The sequence below is a fragment of the Podarcis raffonei genome, chromosome 1 (genome assembly GCF_027172205.1).
Source record: "Podarcis raffonei isolate rPodRaf1 chromosome 1, rPodRaf1.pri, whole genome shotgun sequence".
NCBI classification, from domain to species: Eukaryota; Metazoa; Chordata; class Lepidosauria; order Squamata; family Lacertidae; genus Podarcis; species Podarcis raffonei.
In genome coordinates this window covers 14,278,107-14,295,749 of record NC_070602.1, presented here as the reverse complement: position 1 = coordinate 14,295,749, position 17,643 = coordinate 14,278,107, and the positions used below count along the sequence as shown (strand labels likewise).

Here is a 17,643-nt window from a genome sequence, read left to right as displayed (position 1 = left end):
CCACTTGACTTTAATTTAGATAAACTCCTTCTGCTGGATTATACAGCTGGGCCGGACTGATTGGAAGCTTGCTAAAGAGATTGCGTACCATTCTGCTTTTCTTTAAATCAGCGGAGTTGGGAGTTTTAAAGGAAAAAACACATTTCCGTGTTCTACTGCGCAGAAGACAGTGCTTGCATAGGGCTGAAATTTAGTTCAGCAAAAGGAACTTGGAGGTGGGGAAAGGACTGGAAATAATTATTTGAAACCGTAACTTCTGTACAGCTGTGAAATACAAATCCTAGAAGGTATTTGCAAGGGGAAGGGCTATATAGGGCCCAGTATCAGAGGATCTGCTTTGCACACAAAAAGTCCAGGGCTCAATCCCAGGTAGGGCTAAGAAAGATGGCTTCTTGAAATCCCGGAAAGCCACTGCTTGGCACTGTGGGCCACAGTTGGGGAACCTTAGGCTCTCCAGACATTGCTAAACTACAACTCCCATCAGCCACAGCAAGTATGGCAATATCCGGAGATGCGGGGAGCTATAGTTCAGCATCAGCTGTAAGGCCAAAAATGCCTCACCTCTGCTGTACACAGTGCTGAGAAAGAGGGACCAATGACTTCCTATAAGACAGCTTCCTATGAAACCTCTGCAAACTGCCTGAGGCTACTCCATTCCAGGTGTGAACATATATCAACATATAAAGTTACGAGGTTAGATCATTAGCTTGTCAGCCTAGGATTGCCTATGTGGCAGCAGTTCTCATAAGCAGAGACCTTTCCTAGCTGTCTTGGCCATGATCCTTTAATAGGAGGCGCCAAGGATCGTGCTGGGGCTTCTTACGTGCAGAATGTATGCTTTGGAGCTGGTTAAAAGGAAGGTGTGCTGGTGTACTTCTTCCAAAAATTGATTGCAGAATTTTGGGGCAACTTCCTATTGGGTCTTGCTGATGCAGCTTCTCCAGTAGAGCCCTGGAGCAGGGCTCCTCGTCCATCAAATCTCAAGAGAGTGAGAAGGAATGATATTGACACTGTATGAGGTATGCTAATCCTAGTCTGTGAAGAGCTTTAAAGATTAAAACCAACACAAGGTTGTCGATGCTCTTATCTCCCAGCTCTAGGCCTGGACAGGAAATCCTTATGTTTTGAGACATCTTAAAATAGTCATAAAGATTACGAGGGGATGAACAACAATGACAAGATCCACACTCTACAGTTGCCATGCCCTGTTGCAATTGGAAAATGAAACTTATGACATGCTGATTGAGAGGAAGCCCTGGATTGATCAAGCAATTACTGACTCATCATTAACTCTCACCCCAATGGTTAGGGATGGGCACTGCCTCCTTTGTGTCTAACTTTAGCTTATGCTGACCATCTTGTATCCACTTGATCGTGGTTTCCAGTTCCAAACACTACTAGTCCAGCAGTGAAACAGCAGCTTTTGACAGTTTGGTCGCAGAAATCTAGCTATGGGTGTTATCCGAATACTTGCAATGCTATGCTACAAAGGGCCAGGTCATCTCTTCCTGCAGATTAGATGTTTTTGGGCTGCAAGTTTTATCATTCCTCCTGACCACTGACCATTCTGGGTAGGGCAGGCGAGAGCTGGATTCATTTGGAAAGCCACAGGTTCTCCACCCCTGATATTAAACAACACTATTCAACCATTTTTCCCAGTAGTGATGTATGGAAGTGAGAGCTGGACCATAAAGAAGGCTGATCGCCAAAGAATTGATGCTTTTTAATTATGGTGCTGGAGAAGACTCTTGAGAGTCCCATGGACTGCAAGAAGCTCAAACCTATCCATTCTTAAGGAAATCAGCCCTGAGTGCTCACAGGAAGGACAGATCCTGAAGCTGAGACTCCAATACTTTGGCCATCTCATGAGAAGAGAAGACTCCCTGGAAAAGACCCTGATGTTGGGAAAGATGGAGGGCACAAGGAGAAGGGGACGACAGAGGATGAGATGGATGGATAGTGTTCTCGAAGCTACCAGCATGAGTTTGACCAAACTGTGGGAGGCAGTGGAAGACAGGAGTGCCTGGCGTGCTCTGGTCCATGGGGTCACGAAGAGTCGGACATGACTAAACGACTGAACAACAACAAAAATTCAACCATTAATACCAGTGACAAAGTGGAACCCCACGTAACCCAGCACACCAGCTGCCATGTGGCAGAGTGATTATCCCCAAAGCTATGCGGGGGTTAACAGCACACTGAACAGGAGAGGGGCTTCATCAGTGCTCATTAGACAGCCTTTTCACAATCTGTTTACATAATGGCTTTACATCCTGCGGGGAATGAGGAGTTCTTAACAGCCACACAAAATGCTCCCAGAAGCTTAGGAAAGAAAATTAAGACTACCTTATCCACTTGACTTTAGCGGAGAGGGGAACTCAGCAGATTGGAAAGCTCCCAGTTAGAACAGTCCAAAGACATTTTAACAAAATGCTGAAAGATCAGGAGTTTTTTTTCTTGTATACTTCACCAGGAAAACCAAAAATGTGCATTGGCTCAGCATCTTACACAACCACAGCAGCAGCACTTCAAGCGCTTGATGAAGGGAGGGGGAGGGAACTAACAAAGCAAATAAACAATTTAATTTTCTTCCACGCACTATAATTACGCAATGCTTGAACCTGAGGTTTGTTAAATATATTTCTTTCGCGTGAAGGTTTACCTGGTGCCATTAAGTGCCAAACAGCTGAAGGTCAAACCTGTTTGCAAAGCCAAACGTGCATAATAACTTTATTACTCGTGGAGACCTTAGGGAATGATTAACAGAATACCAAAGCCATGTTTTCTACCGATCCTCCACTCAGCAACATTTTTCAAGCTGAATATTTTGTTTCAGGGAACAAGGAGCATCTGTTCTGAGACAATATGCTCATGGAATGAGAGCAAACTTTGGGCCTGCTGGGACTCTCAAATGTTGCTAGACTGTTATGTTACCTTAAGCCAGCAACTCCCAAATAGCAGGTAAATTCTCCCTAGCGGGTGCGGGGAGCTTTATGAACTTGTTGGCTATGCTTGGATGTCACAATAAAGGACGGTTTATTATTATGGGAACTCCTAGCTTTCCCGGGCTCCTATACTCCCCCTCCCCTCCTCTGCCGTGGCTATGTAATAATGGAGAATCAGAGAATTGTAGTGTTGGAAGGGACCTTGAGGATCATCTAGTAGTCCAACCTCCTGCAGCTGTCCCATACAGGGATCGATCCTGCCGCCTTGGCGTTATCAGCACCGTGCTCTAACCAACTGAGCTATCCAGGCATAAACTTAATATTAAATTAAAAGTGGGGAGCTTCAAGCAAGGTGGCTGACTGTGGCCCTGCAGGCCTATGTGGCCTCCAAGATTCTTACCCGGCCACATCATCATCATCATCATCATCATCATCATCATCATCATTACAATTTATTTCAATTTTGGATTACTGTATTTTAATATTTTTTTAGATGGAAGCTGCCCAGGGTGGCTGGGGTATTAATAATAATAATAATAATAATAATAATAATAATAAATATTATTATTATATACTGCTCTTTATCAAAAGATCCCAGGTGTACAATGTTAAAAACACATTACAGAACATTAGTGATAAAAACCTAATAACAAGCATACTGACAGGCAGCCGAATAATAAAATAGTCATCATAATAACAGCCCTCTCCACCACACTTTCCCAGGCCGTAGATTATTTAAAAGCCATAGGCCTGGGCGAAGAGGAATGTTTTTGCCTGGCACCTAAAGACATGTAACGATGGCGCCAGGCGAGCCTCTCTGGGGAGAGCGTTCCGCAATCGGGGAGCCACTACAGAAAAGGCCCGTTCTCCTGTTGCCACCTTCTGAACTTCTCTGGGATGGAGGGACATAGAGAAGGGCCTCAGATGACAAACGCAGGGTCTGGGTCGGTTCCTCTCACTTCCACACCCTGAGGGTCATCTAGTCCAACCCCTTGCAATGCAGGAGCCCCAATGTGGGGCTCAAACCCACAGCCCTGAGATTAAAAATCTCATGCTCTACCGACTGAGCTATAAGGTCTAGCATACTCTGGTTAGGTAAGAGCTACATCCATGACTCTGCCTACTTTTCCCTCTGTCCCCACCTGCCACTGGAATGTGGCCCCAGAGAGTTGTCTACAAGGGAATGCAAGCCTCAGGGGTTGAAACAATTTCCTACAGCTGTTCCAAGTTCTGTTTCATTTTTCTTTCATTGCTAATTCCCCTTCTTAGAAACCCGGTCCCTGCTGCAGCACACTGTGACACTTGACTGAGCCACACATGTATCGTTCAAGGACTGTATATATGCTAGGGCTGCCATACGTCTGGGATATCAAGGGTGGAATTGACGTTGGGGGTGTGTGTTCCAAAACGCGGCACTTTGTCCTGGATCTTAGGCAAGTCAATAAAAAAATCACAAATTAATAATAATAATAATAATAATAATAATAATTTATTTATACCCTGCCCATCTGGCTGGGTTTCCCCAGCCACTCTAGGTGGCTTCCAACAAAACACTAAAATACAATAACCTATTAAACATTAAGTTAGATAGTTATTTTCCTCTTTGACATCTGGTGGGAGGGCGTTCCACAGGGCGGGTGCCACTACCGAGAAGGCCCTCTGCCTGGTTCCCTGTAGCCTCACTTCTCGCAGTGAGGGAACCGCCAGAAGGCCCTCGGCGCTGGACCTCAGTGTCCGGGCAGAACGACGGAGGTGGAGACGCTCCTTCAGGTATACTGGACCGAGGCCATTTAGGGCTTTAAAGGTCAGCACCAACACTTTGAATTGTGCTCAGAAACGTACTGGGAGCTCAACAACTTTCAGGGTGATCTGGCAGCCCTAATATCTGTGTGTTCCTTTACATTAGTGAAGTAACTTAAAAGATGCAGAGTCCAGAGAAAAGTCTGCTCAGAATTAAGGACCATTAAGTTGTATGAAATTTTCTCCCTGCTAAGCGTCCATAACTGGAGTGAGAACTACTTGTGGTCCTTCAGATGTCGTGGCACTCCTGTCAGCCTCAGCTAGCATGAGGTGATAGTAAAAAGAAAGACAACTATTTGTATACCACTTAACCACAGTGGTCGCTAAGCAGTGTAGTTCAGCCACACTGCATGGCCACAGGTGCCCCACCCCTGGTGTATAAGATTGCACCCTAAGGCTCCATCTCCACTGGGGGAGTCGTCCTAACCAGTGCTGGAGCTGTTGGGGCCTCAACACCCTGGAAATAATTTTGGCTGTCCCTTCTGTGCTCCCTCTCCTCTCTCTACTGATAAAAGGTAAAGGGACCCCTGACTGTTAGATCCAGTCGTGACCGACTCTGGGGTTGCGGCGCTCATCTTGCTTTATTGGCCGAGGGAGCCAGCGTACAGCTTCCGGGTCATGTGGCCAGCATGACTAAGCCACTTCCGGCGAACCAGAGCAGCGCATGGAAATGCCATTTACCTTCCTGCCGGAGCGGTACCTATTTATCTACTTGCATTTTGACGTGCTTTCGAACTGCAAGGTTGGCTGGAGCAGGGACCGAGCAACGGGAGCTCACCCTGTCGCGGGGATTCAAACTGCCGACCTTCTGATTGGCAAGTCCTAGGCTCTGTGGTTTAACCCACAGCGCCACCCTCTCTACTGATGCTTACTCCTTTATCTGCTGGCTTTCTGAGCCAGCAAGTAGATGCTAAGATACAGGTAAGTCAGAGGAACTTTGGCTTGAGGGTATTTCCAAAATCTGGAACCAGCCCTGATCCTAATCTTGGAGATTCTGGTCCTGGTCTACATGAAGATTCTGAACCTTAAGAAAGGCCTAGCTTTAAAGCTAAGCTTCGACGGTGGACTGAGGTTGTGGACTCTCCTTCCTTGGAGGTTTTTAAGTAGAGGTTGGATTAAAGCATCTGTCTTGGATGCTTTAGTTGAGATTCCTGCATTGCAGGGGGTGGGCGAGATGGCTCTTGAGGTCTCTCCCAACTCTACGATTCTGCGATTCTATGATTAAAACTAATGTGGCAGAACAGGAGGTAGTTTGCCGTAAGTGAGGCAAAGGCACAAAGCAGAATGGCCACAACTAGAATAATAATAATATAATAATAATTTAATATTTATACCCCGCCCATCTGGCTGAGTTTCCCCAGCCACTCTGGGCGGCTTCCAACAAATATTAAAATACAGTGGTCTGTTAATCATTAAAAGCTTTCCTAAACAGGGCTGCCTTCGATGTCTTCTAAAAGTCAGATAGTTGTTCTTCTCTTTGACATCTGGTGGGAGGGCGTTCCACGGGGTGGGCGCCACTACCAAGAAGGCCCTCTGCCTGGTTCCCTGTAACCTCACTTCTCACAGTGAGGGAACCACTAGAAGGCCCTCAGCGCTGGACCTCAGTGTCCGGGCAGAACGATGGGGGTGGAGACGCTCCTTCAGGTATACTGGGCGGAGGCCATTTAGGGCTTTAAAGGTCAGCACCAACACTTTGAATTGTGCTCGGAAACGTACTGGGAGCCAATGTAGGTCTTTCAAGACTGGTGTTATGTGGTCTCGGCAGCCGCTCCCTGTCACCAGTCTAGTTGCTGCATTCTGGATTAGTTGTAGTTTCTGGGTCACCTTCAAAGGTAACCCCACATAGAGCGCATTGCAGTAATCCAAGTGAGAGATAACTAGAGCGTGCTTGACACATAATTTAAGGAAGTTGCTGGCCCAAGATCTGATGGTGGCAGGTGGCTTTCTCTCAAGTGGCTATACTACCTCCAGAACCAGAGGTAGCATTCATCTGAATACCAATTTGCTAGGAAACAGGTGTGGAAGAGGGCTATTGGCTTCATATTTTGCTTGCCAGGCTTCACACAGGAATCTGACCTGCCACTGTTCAAAACAAGGTGCTGAATGAGACGCATCTTTAGTCTGATCCAGCAAGACCTATGACTTGTGTTCTTAACTTTGCAGATCCTCAAGACTTGATTCCCAAAAGTGTTTTCATGGTGATTTTTTTATTGTTTAGTTCTCCTTTTTTAGCTGTTATAATGGCTATGTTCATCTGATTTTATGGTATTTTCTAAGCTGCCACTGTACATAAAATATTTTAAATTATTAGTTGCAAAGGTTGCAGTGGCATTTTTAAGCTGGGAGTGCTGCTCTTTTTGGCTCTGTTGGAAAATAAGGATGCAGCCTCCCTGCAATTAAAATTTCAGAAGTATTCAGGACTACGGGACACACTCAAGTAGTATAAGTTGTAGCACTTGTAGACACAAGTTGAGGAGTAAATCCAATAAAGGTACAAACACATTTAATAGCCCAACACATGTGAATCCCTCAAGTCACTAGAGTAATGTTGCTATCATTGTGTGGCTCTTTCAGAAATTTATTTGAATGTGGGTTTGTCTCTCTGAATTATCCTACTTTTACCTGAATCAGGAAACAGCGCTTTCTCTGAGCAGGCAGTACCTAGAAAAAGTTTAGCAGCAGCAAACTGGAACCTACAGTGAGTAAACGAAGCCCAGTTATGTAACATGGGGCCAAATAATGACTACCTATGTGTAGAATTCATTTGTGTCAAAAATGATAGATGGAAAGCAAACAGGGAAGGCCAATCCACTTAATGACTAGAAGTTAGAAAGGTCTCAATTTGCCACAATTAGAATTCCTGAATTTCTAGTTCTCAGAAGCTGCTCGTAAAGCCTCACTGCCTTTCTGTTTTTGTTTTTGTTTTAAACTTCCTGTTAATTGCTAGAGCTTTCTGCTACACGATGAAGAGGTTTCTTGAGGATTAACTACTAATATTTAATTTCTCCCATCTGCCAACTTTGTAATCAGCAAATCAAAGCTCAGGGGAAATCTCCAATCTTGCTGGCTTCCGTTTGAACAGATTTCCAAACTTTCAGGACTACAGCAACGCAGCTGTTACAGGCAGGCTTCCTCTTATTCACTGAATTTCACTTCAGGCACCAGCTGATATGAGATCATACAGAGGCGACACCTGGGTCTGACGTTCAGTATTTGTTGCTTTGTGACTAAACCAGCACCGCAAAATTCCAGCGAACAGGAATGGAAACAATCCAGAATTCATCGTCATATCCTAGTTTACATGGCACAGAGTCAAACCTGGATTCTGCCAGTATTTAATCAGTTCCAAGGAACCACTGATGTTTTGGTTCTCTCCTTTAAATAGCATCCTTCCTCTATTTTCCTTACATTTCATTGCAAAACACCTTTGAAACTAAGAGAAGTTTGCCTCATGAAATGGAGGAACAGTCAACTTGGGTACAAGTCTTTGGATTAATCTGAAATGGTCCCTCAGCTAAATACATACATTTTATGTAAAGTGTTCCAATAACATCTATTCACCAGGATTTATGGAATTTAGCAGATTCCATAGGTAAAAGTAAAGGTACCCTGTCCGTACAGGCCAGTCTTGACAGACTCTAGGGTTGTGCGCCCATCTCACTCTAGAGGCCGGGGGCCAGCGCTGTCTGGAGACATTTCAGGGTCACGTGGCCAGCGTGACGAAGCTGCTCTGGCGGCTGGCACCAGCGCAGCACACGGAAACACCATTTACCTTCCCGCTAGAAAGCGGTACCTATTTATCTACTTGCACTTTAGGGGTGCTTTCGAACTGCTAGTTCGAAAACTAGCAGTTCGAAAACTGGGCAGGAGCTGGGACTGAAGATGGGAGCTCACCCCGCCGTGGGGATTCGAACCGCCGACCATGCGATCGGCAAGCCCTAGGCGCTGAGGTTTTACCCACAGCGCCACCGGCGTCCCTAGCAGATTCCATGGTGGCAGCAATATTTTGTTTCATGGGACAACTGAAGCCACGGATTCAATCATAGATCTCCAATTATTCTAGTTGCCTTTTATCATAGATGTGTCATGGTAATAGATACCCAAGCACGTGCTAGCAATAAGCCAGTTAAAATAAATTAGCACTAAAGGCAAGAAAGCCTGCTTAGTTTTCAGGCATTTAAAAATGCACACAGGTCAAGAGAGCATGAGGTTTCTGCACGCATCCAAGCGCTTGATTGGGCATTGGAGGTCTAAGGCGGAAGTTAAAATAAATTTGACCTTTGTTGCAACCTGATAGGTATGGTGTTGTTTTTTCAAATTGAGAATCCCAGCTGGCCTCAGCCTCACCTCTGACCTGCAATATTAACAGTGGACTTACATTGCAGGGCTGCTGTCAGATATTCTCTCAGCACAGCCCCTCCACACTGCAAAAGGGATAAAACAAGTTAACTACACCACATGCTTAGAATCATAGTTGGGACAAGGGTCATGTAGTCCAACCCCCTGCAATGAATGAGGTTTGAACCCACAACTCTGAGATTAAGAGTCCGATGCCCTAACAACTGGCTATCCCAGCTTGTTGTATACTAATCTCAGCCCAACCTGCAATTTGGAAATAAAAGCAATGCTTAACACTGCAGGGTTGTTGTACACTCTCAGCTTCGGCCCAATTCCCAATGTGCAATAAGGATTTAATACCACTAACTGAAGACCCTGACCTGCAGTATGCAGTCTTAACCAGTCTAAGGCTGCATAAACCATTCTCCCCAGCCACAACCTCTAAGGGGACAATGAACTACATTTGCTTTGGAATTTGTATTAGCAGGGTGGTGGTGGTTGTTTTTAAATCACAGTAAATATGCACCAAGAAGTAGCAGCAAACATTTTCTGTTCTCTTTGGCAGGTTTGTGAGGTGAGATAAACACAGTACAGTGGTACCTCAGGTTACTTACGCTTCAGGTTACAGATTCCGCTAACTCAGAAATAGTATCTCGGGTTAAGAACTTTGCTTCAGGATGAGAACAGAAATCGTGCTCCAGCAGCACGGCGGCAGTGGGAGGCCCCATTAGCTAAAGTGGTGCTTCAGGTTAAGAACAGTTTCAGGTTAAATATGAACCTCTGGAACGAATTAAGTACTTAACCTGAGGTACCACTGTAGTGCCCAATCGCAGTTGCATTAAAATCAAGTCACTCCAGTCCATTCATGTTCTAATTCAATATTCTGATGTTTTCCCAAACCAGTCCATACTCAGTCCTCATTGGGCTGTTTTTGGCGATTTGCTCTCACCTGACTATTATTCTTTTTTTGGGGGGGGCGTTTCAGGTATTCGTACCTCTGCAAATCTCAGGGATCCCTGGAGTGCACACTATTTCTGGCGCTCTTCTGACCAGGAAGTCAGTCCCTGCAGCAGAAAAAAATGGCGCTGCAGGGGGGGGGGGAGAGCACGGAATCTGCACACTGATCCACAGAACGGCTGTGGGCCAGTTCCAGGAAGCTCCCTGGGCCAGAACCAGCCCATGGGCCTTAGGTTGCCGACCTCTGATCAAGAGTATAAAGTAACAGTCTAAAGAATGGAACAGAAGAAAGTGTGAAACCACTTGAACAAATGGCAAATTCACATTTGGGATAGCACAAGTTTTGGAGCAGCATACCTTAAAAACCACTTGCCACTCTGTACACTAGTAGTAACGAACCTGTCAGACTCCCAACTCCCATCCGCTCCAGCCAGCATAGCCAATGGTGAGAGATGAGAGTTCTAGTCCACAGCAGCAGGAGGGCCACAGCTTCTCCACTCATGTCCTAAGATGTTCAGAGGCGTTTCTCCAGGTTCCCCTACCTTCTGAGGTACAGTGGTACCTCGGGTTAAGTACTTAATTCGTTCTGGAGGTCCGTACTTAACCTGAAACTGTTCTTAACCTGAAGCAACACTTTAGCTAATGGGGCCTCCTGCTGCTGCCGTGCTGCCGGAGCACGATTTCTGTTCTTATCCTGAAGCAAAGTTCTTAACCTGAAGCACTATTTCTGGGTTAGCAGAATCTTTAACCTGAAAAGTATGTAACCTGAAGCGTATGTAACCCGAGGTACCACTGTATTGCAAAAGTTGTGGAATGCTCTCCCCTGGTGAGATTTACCTGGCACCTACACTGATGACATTTCAGCACCAAGCAAATGTCTTTTATTTTCTCAGACCCTTGAATTTGTTTTCTCTTGGCTGGCAGTTTCTTATGCCGTTTTTACAGATTCTGCTTTTCTTAGCGTTTTTGTTGGCTGTCAGCCTTCTTATATTCTGAAATTCTGTAAGCTACCCTGGGAATCTGACTGAAGGCTGTGGTTTAAGGCTGTGGTTTAAACCCATATAACAGATGCCAGGCATATTATTATGTGTTATGTCAACATACTATGCCCTACTCTGCTATTGTGTTGTACTGCAGAGTTGAAATGCAGAATATAATAAGTAGAAATAAATAAAAGTCACACATAATAAGAGATTTTGATCATATTTGGAAGTGGCACGTGATTAAGGTAATACAAGTTGCACTAATAATAGACGGCACATTTATTGAGCAACACATTTATTCAGTCCATGGCAGATTACCACTGTGCTAATGCTGTACACAATTAATTTTCCATGGTGGCAGCTTGCTTCATCTACAGTCAGGATGGCGGTTCAAATTCATACTGAAGAACATTTAATGGTGGCCAGAAGATTTTTCTGAAAGAATACACACAGACAAACTCAATTGATTGAACAGTTTTCAGGAAGCCATTTGCATTCAACTTCTACACTGCCATATTTAGCCACTTTATAAGGAATGAAAAATATTGCAGATCAACTAGTGGAACACATTCTACCGTCCCCATCAACTTGGTGTGAACACATATGAAACCTGGCAACACCTTTAGAAAATGTGTTAGTGAGTTTTCTCTAACAACTTTTCCCCTTTGCTAGTTATGTTTAAGAGAAACCAGTACTTTTAATGACCACGTTGGTAAAAGGATACGTAAGTTCATCTATTTTTTTAAATCAAAACGAGCAATACGCTAAAGTCTAGGTAGACAGCAGCACAATCCTATGCATGACTACAGCGTACAAGGAGCCTTACTTTCTAGCAAGTGTCTTTAAGATTAGTCTGAGAGCCCCTTTGCTGTGCTGATGCAATCTCCACCCTAGTGACAACAAGCAAACACTAACTAGAGCAGTTGCAACACTTCTCAGAGAAGAAATGGGATGCCGCAGTTCAGTAGCTTTTAGCAAGGAGACCCTGCTGATGCCCTCAGCAGTTGGGCAGCTGTTGCCCAAGCTATGCCCTTTGCAGCACTCAAGAGCACAGATATACCTGAAGTTTGTAAGGGCCATCAGTTTTGTTGATCTGGCGCAGACAGTGACTATTTATTGATTTTAATACCAATTAGATTCTAGCTGGCTGGACGATGAAATATAACAGCATGTAGGTTTGTTTTAAAATATTATGGGCAAATGCCTGCAATATACAGTAGTTGGTTATAAATGATTTTTATTCAGAACATTTCAGAAGTGGCAGCAGCATTTTCAGAGTTTTGTACACACCCTCAGCATCAATGATTGGGAATTATTTTACAATTTTTTTGAGCTATTTCAAACTCTGTCTTGACTAATTAAACATTTTGCAAAAAAAAAGCTGTCAGTACTTACTATCTTCCAGTGACTTTTTTTTACCTAAGAAAATGAAGAAATTAATTAGAAAACTACTAATTAACAGTTCTCGTCAAATTTAGGCACAATGAAAAAGCCAGATTTAAGCCATGTTTTAAACATTACTACTACATCTACATCAGAGGTCAAAATTCAAGACTACCCAGTTTACCAGTTTCTAATCATTCTTAAGTGAGGCAATTCTACACCTGAGGTTTTTATTAAGGCTGAAGTCCTATGCAGTGGCCTGGGGATAAATCTCCATGAGTTTGGGATAGTCTTCACAGTAAACATGGATAGGATTGAGATGCACAACATTTACACTACTTATTGGAAAGAGATAGTAAGAAAATACTGCTGTGCAACTTGGTAAATATGGGCCATACAATAAGGGACTAGTCAAACTATTTTGTACTGGCACATGTACCTGAATAAATCATGAAAGTAATCCAAGACAGAAGTGTGGGAATCTGTTAATCTTTTACAAGAAGAATCCAAGATTTATCCTGGGCCTACCATAGTGTGTGCACCTTTCTTTGAAGCTGTTTTGATTAAATCAAGCTTAAAAAAAAAAAGAACTCAAAAAAAGAATAATAATAATAAAAAAATCACATAGAATTTTTTATTTGAAGTTAGGCCCTAGTTAAGGATGGCACCTCTCAGAATATTGAGAATTTTGCTATTAATATTATAGTTTATACAAGTTGTAGCTTGCTATTTTGCATTCAAATGAATGAAAGCTACTTCTGTATATTTTTTTTACATATAACCATAAACATAATCCATTTTTTGTTTTGATTCAGTAGCTCACTATCATTATAGTTCTGTTGGGCTAATATCCTCCCCAAGCCAATTTTAGCTGACACCTATAATTGCAACTTTAGAAGAGAAACGCACAAAACTTACCTCCATAGGAGATTTTGTAAAAGACGAGGCTGGTTAAGAGGACACCAACCCATAGTTCTTGGTGAACTTGAGTATGGTAAATCTTTTGCATGTCCCACCATCTTGTCAAAGCACTCTTAAACATCTGTAAGTTGGAACAGAATGGCAGTCTTAGTATTTTGAAGTTAGCAAATGTCTAACATTAAGGATATAGTTGTTGTTTTTGAAAAAAAGGAGAGGGGAACCTGTAGCCGTCCATATGTTGCTACCAACTCCTACCATTCCTCACCATTGGTTATGCTGGCTGGGACTAATGGGAGTTAAGTTCCAACAATACCTGGAGGGCCACAGGTTCCCCATCCCTGAGTTACAGGCATAGGTCTCATTCCAGGTACAGTGGTACCTCGGGTTACAAATGCTTCAGGTTATAAACTCCGCTAACCCGGAAGTATTGTATATGTAAGTATTGGAGCTCCAATACTTTGGCCACCTCATGAGAAGAGAAGACTCCCTGGAAAAGACCCTGAAGTTGGGAAAGACCGAGGGCACAAGGAGAAGGGGATGACGGAGGACGAGATGGTTGGACAGTGTTCTCGATGCTACGAACATGAGTTTGACCAAGCTGTGGGAGGCAGTGGAAGACAGGAGTGCCTGGCGTGCTCTGGTCCATGGGGTCACGAAGAGTCAGACACGACTAAACATCAACAACCTGGAAGTAGTTGCTCCATGTTGCGAACTTTGCCCCAGGATGAGAACGGAAATTGCGTGCTGGTGGCGCAGCGACAGCGGGAGTCCCTATTAGCGAAAGTGCACCTTGGGTTAAGAAAAGCTTCTGGTTAAGAACTGACCTCCGGAACAAATTAAGTTTGTAACCCGAAGTACCACTATACTTAAAATCAAGAGAATGCTTAGCAAAATGCCCAACTCCAATCAATGTTTAATTGCATTTTTTTTGGTAATGTGTTATCTTCAATATGGTCTTTTTAACTCCAAGGTATATGGCAAAATTCCCCAACCTAGTGCCCTCTAGATGTTTTGGAGTACAACCTCCCAACTAACGGGCAGCCCCAACCACCACAGGGCAGGCTTAAAAACTTTTGCTTAAGAGCTCAGTCACTACAACATTTAGAGGTGTGAGATAGCTTTAATCAAAATGTGGAATGATTCTCAAGACCAGATTATGCCAGTGAACATGGTCATATGATTTTGACCACAGATGATAATGCAGGAATTCTACCAATGGCTGTCAAATGCCTCTTCAATGCTGTTTGCTCATCTGACATATTCTGAGGTGTCATCTTTTTAGACAGGAAAAGTCATCATGAAGAAAATGGTCTAATATGCAGATATCATGCACACTTGAAATGTCAAAATAAATTTGCCGTGTTGTTAATTTGCCTAGTGGGAATGTCTCTCACTGATTCTGAAAGCTCTTTGCCAGTCCATTTCTAGGCATAATTGCTTTTGTTTACCTTTAAAGCTCTCACACAACTTGAGCCCTAGATAACTGAAGGAGTGCTGGACCGACTGCACACTAAGATCATTGTTGGACGCCCTTCTCTGAGGTCAGAGCACCAAGAGATGAGACAGGTGGCAACTGTTGATGGATGCAATCCTATATGCACTATCATGAGAGTAAGCCCCCCTGACTTGACTTTCTAACTTCTGGGCAGCCGGAACAACTTCTACCATCTCTTCCTGCTCTGCAAATTGCTGCTGCTGTCTCTGCAGGAAAAGTGAAATGCTGGGCCATCTCTGGAGGAGGACCCACCCACCACTTGATTTATAGTAGCTGAGCCGACCTTCACATAGGACTTCTGAGTTGGGTGGGGAGGAGGAGGTTTTCAGATACTTGGGGCATAAGCCACGTTAGGGCTAGGCAGCTTTTCTCAATATCGGGGCCTCATATGTTGGGACTACAATGCCCATCATTCCAAGCCATCATGACCAGGGATCACGGGAGCTGTAGTTCAAGAACATCTGGGGACCCAATGTTGAGAATACAGTCATACCTCGGGTTAGACGCTTCAGGTTGTGTTTTTTCAGGTTATGGACGCTCTGAAACCTGGAAGTACCGGAACAGGTTACTTCCGGCTTTCGGAGGTCGTGCATATGCAGAAGTGCTAAATTGCACATGCACAGAAGCGCCGAATTGCAACCCGCGTGTGCACAGACGTGCTGCTGCGGGTTGCAAACGTGCATCCCGCACGGATCATGCAACCCGAGCGTTCACTGTATATATAAAACACACTCACTCACTGTAAAAGAAGCAAGCCTTATGTTGCCCACCTCCCTTGGGAAGAATGCCTCACAGTGGATCAGACTCCCTCAGGAGGTGGTGGCCTCTCCTTCCTTGGAGGTTTTTAAGCAGAGGTTGGGTGGTCATCTGTCACGGCTGTCCTGCTTTGCAAGGGGGTTGGGCTAGTTGACCCTTGGGGGTCCCTCCCAACTTTGCAATGACAAGAGCTGTTCAGCAGTGGAAAGTGGGGGTGGACTCTCGTTCACTGGAGCTTTTTGATTTTTTACACAGTGGATTGAATGGCCATCTGTCAGGGATCCTTCAGCTGCGATTCCTGCACCGCGGCAGGGGTTGGACTGGATGACCCTCGGGAGTCCCCCTCATCTCCACGATTCCGGGATTGAGTCTCAGACCGGCCTCACACGCTAAGCCAGCTTCTGCGGCTGACCCCTTGGGCTTGGCTCCTGAGTTTAAGTCTCTCTCTCTCTCTCTCTCTCCCCACTCCCTCACGGTCCCGTAGCCAAGGCAACCCCGTTCGCCCCTCAGCAAGGCCACCCGGACGGCCGCCAAGGCGTGGGGACGAAGGCCCTCGACGCCTCCTCCGCCGCCGGGGGAAGAGGGCAAAGCCTTCCGAAGGCTCGGAGCAAAAGGCCGGGCCTACCTCGAAGCCTGTGAAGCGACAAAGGAGAACGGCGAAGGCGAAGGTCACAAAGCTGCCGCCACCAGGACCGCCACCGCCGATCGTCGCAAGGCCTGCCGGGAGAAGAACGAGGCCTGCCTAGAGCGCCTCTTCGCCCGCTTCCTTCCGCTCGCAGCGCCCCCTACCCTGGAGGAGCTCGCACGACAGCCGCCGCTTTCGCCTGCGCTACCCGGTGGTGGACTGTACATTGTAATAGGGATGATTCTCGTGGCCCAAGCTTTTATTTTATTTTATATGTCGCTTGACTGTGGGGGGAAAAAACCTCGAAGCGGTTGCGCAAGGCAAATTTACAGCCATAAATTACAAACAGGATTGCAGAAAGTTTTGCTTCGAAGCTGCCGCTCCCATCGATTTCAAGCCACTGCATCCAGATATTAAAAGCAGCGTTTTTACGCGAGCCGGATTTGCGAGCAGAGCCCATTGCACTGAGCAAGACTAGGAGCAGCATTAAAAAAAGAAAAAAAGAAAAAATCGCCTGGACAAGAGTTCCTAGGATATGAATTAATTCCTGCGCCGCTCGAGCTTTCCCCGATCGCTCAGGATTCAGCTCGAACGATCTCAAATTGTGTTCGTTTTCAAATTAGAGCCAGATCCATGTGCATGGTTACTGGGAAGTAAGTCCAATGGGGCTTGCTCCCGAGTAAGACTGCAGTCTTACTCAGGGTGAGGATGAAGCCTATTAAATTCCGCGGGATTTTTCTTCTGATAAGGCATAGGATCGGGCTGCAATTAAACCGCTTTAAAACAACAACGCCGCCGCATCTGTTTGAGCCATTAAGACCCGCATGTTTGGAGACATCGCTGTGCAACATGGGAATAAAATAAGTCCCACTGAATTCAGCAAAACTTCCCTCGGAATAGGGTTGCATGGACTGAAGCAGTTCGGCGTGCGATCCACATGCTTCTTAATTTAAGCGTCTTAAACCTGCTTGCCCAGGCTGTCATTTTTTTTATTTTTCACCGCAAGCGTTTGTCTCCTCCCAAAAGCAAAAACGGCATAGGTTACCGGTGTGGCAGGTTCTCCAAGGAGCTCAAGGCGGCGCACGTAGTTTTAATTTTAATCCCTCACACCAACCTTGCGAGGTAGGTTAGGCTGAGAGGCAGTGGCTGGCCCCACGTGATCCAGTGAGCTCGATACGTGTACTGTAAACGTGTACTGTAACCTACCTTGCGAGGTAGTTTAGGCTGGGAGGCAGTGGCTGGCCCCACGTGATCCAGTGAGCTTGACACGTGTACTGTAAACAGGCACAGCTGCTGAAATTCTACTTCTCTTACAGCCGCTCAGTAATTATTTCGCTAAAGTTATTTGACGATGATCGCAAATCCAGGTTGTTGAGAATGGATTTGAAGTACATAACAGGCAGCTGCATTAGTAGGAGCCATTGGGCACAGTGGGACCTA

General features: G+C 45.1%; 1 non-coding gene across 1 annotated transcript; it reads right to left on the bottom strand.

Annotated features, from left to right (window-relative positions):
* Nucleotides 1-3,949: 3,949 nt before the first annotated feature.
* On the bottom strand, nt 3,950-4,023 carry TRNAK-UUU (transfer RNA lysine (anticodon UUU)). Its single transcript has one exon. It is a non-coding gene; the product is annotated as a tRNA-Lys (tRNA).
* Nucleotides 4,024-17,643: the final 13,620 nt, after the last annotated feature.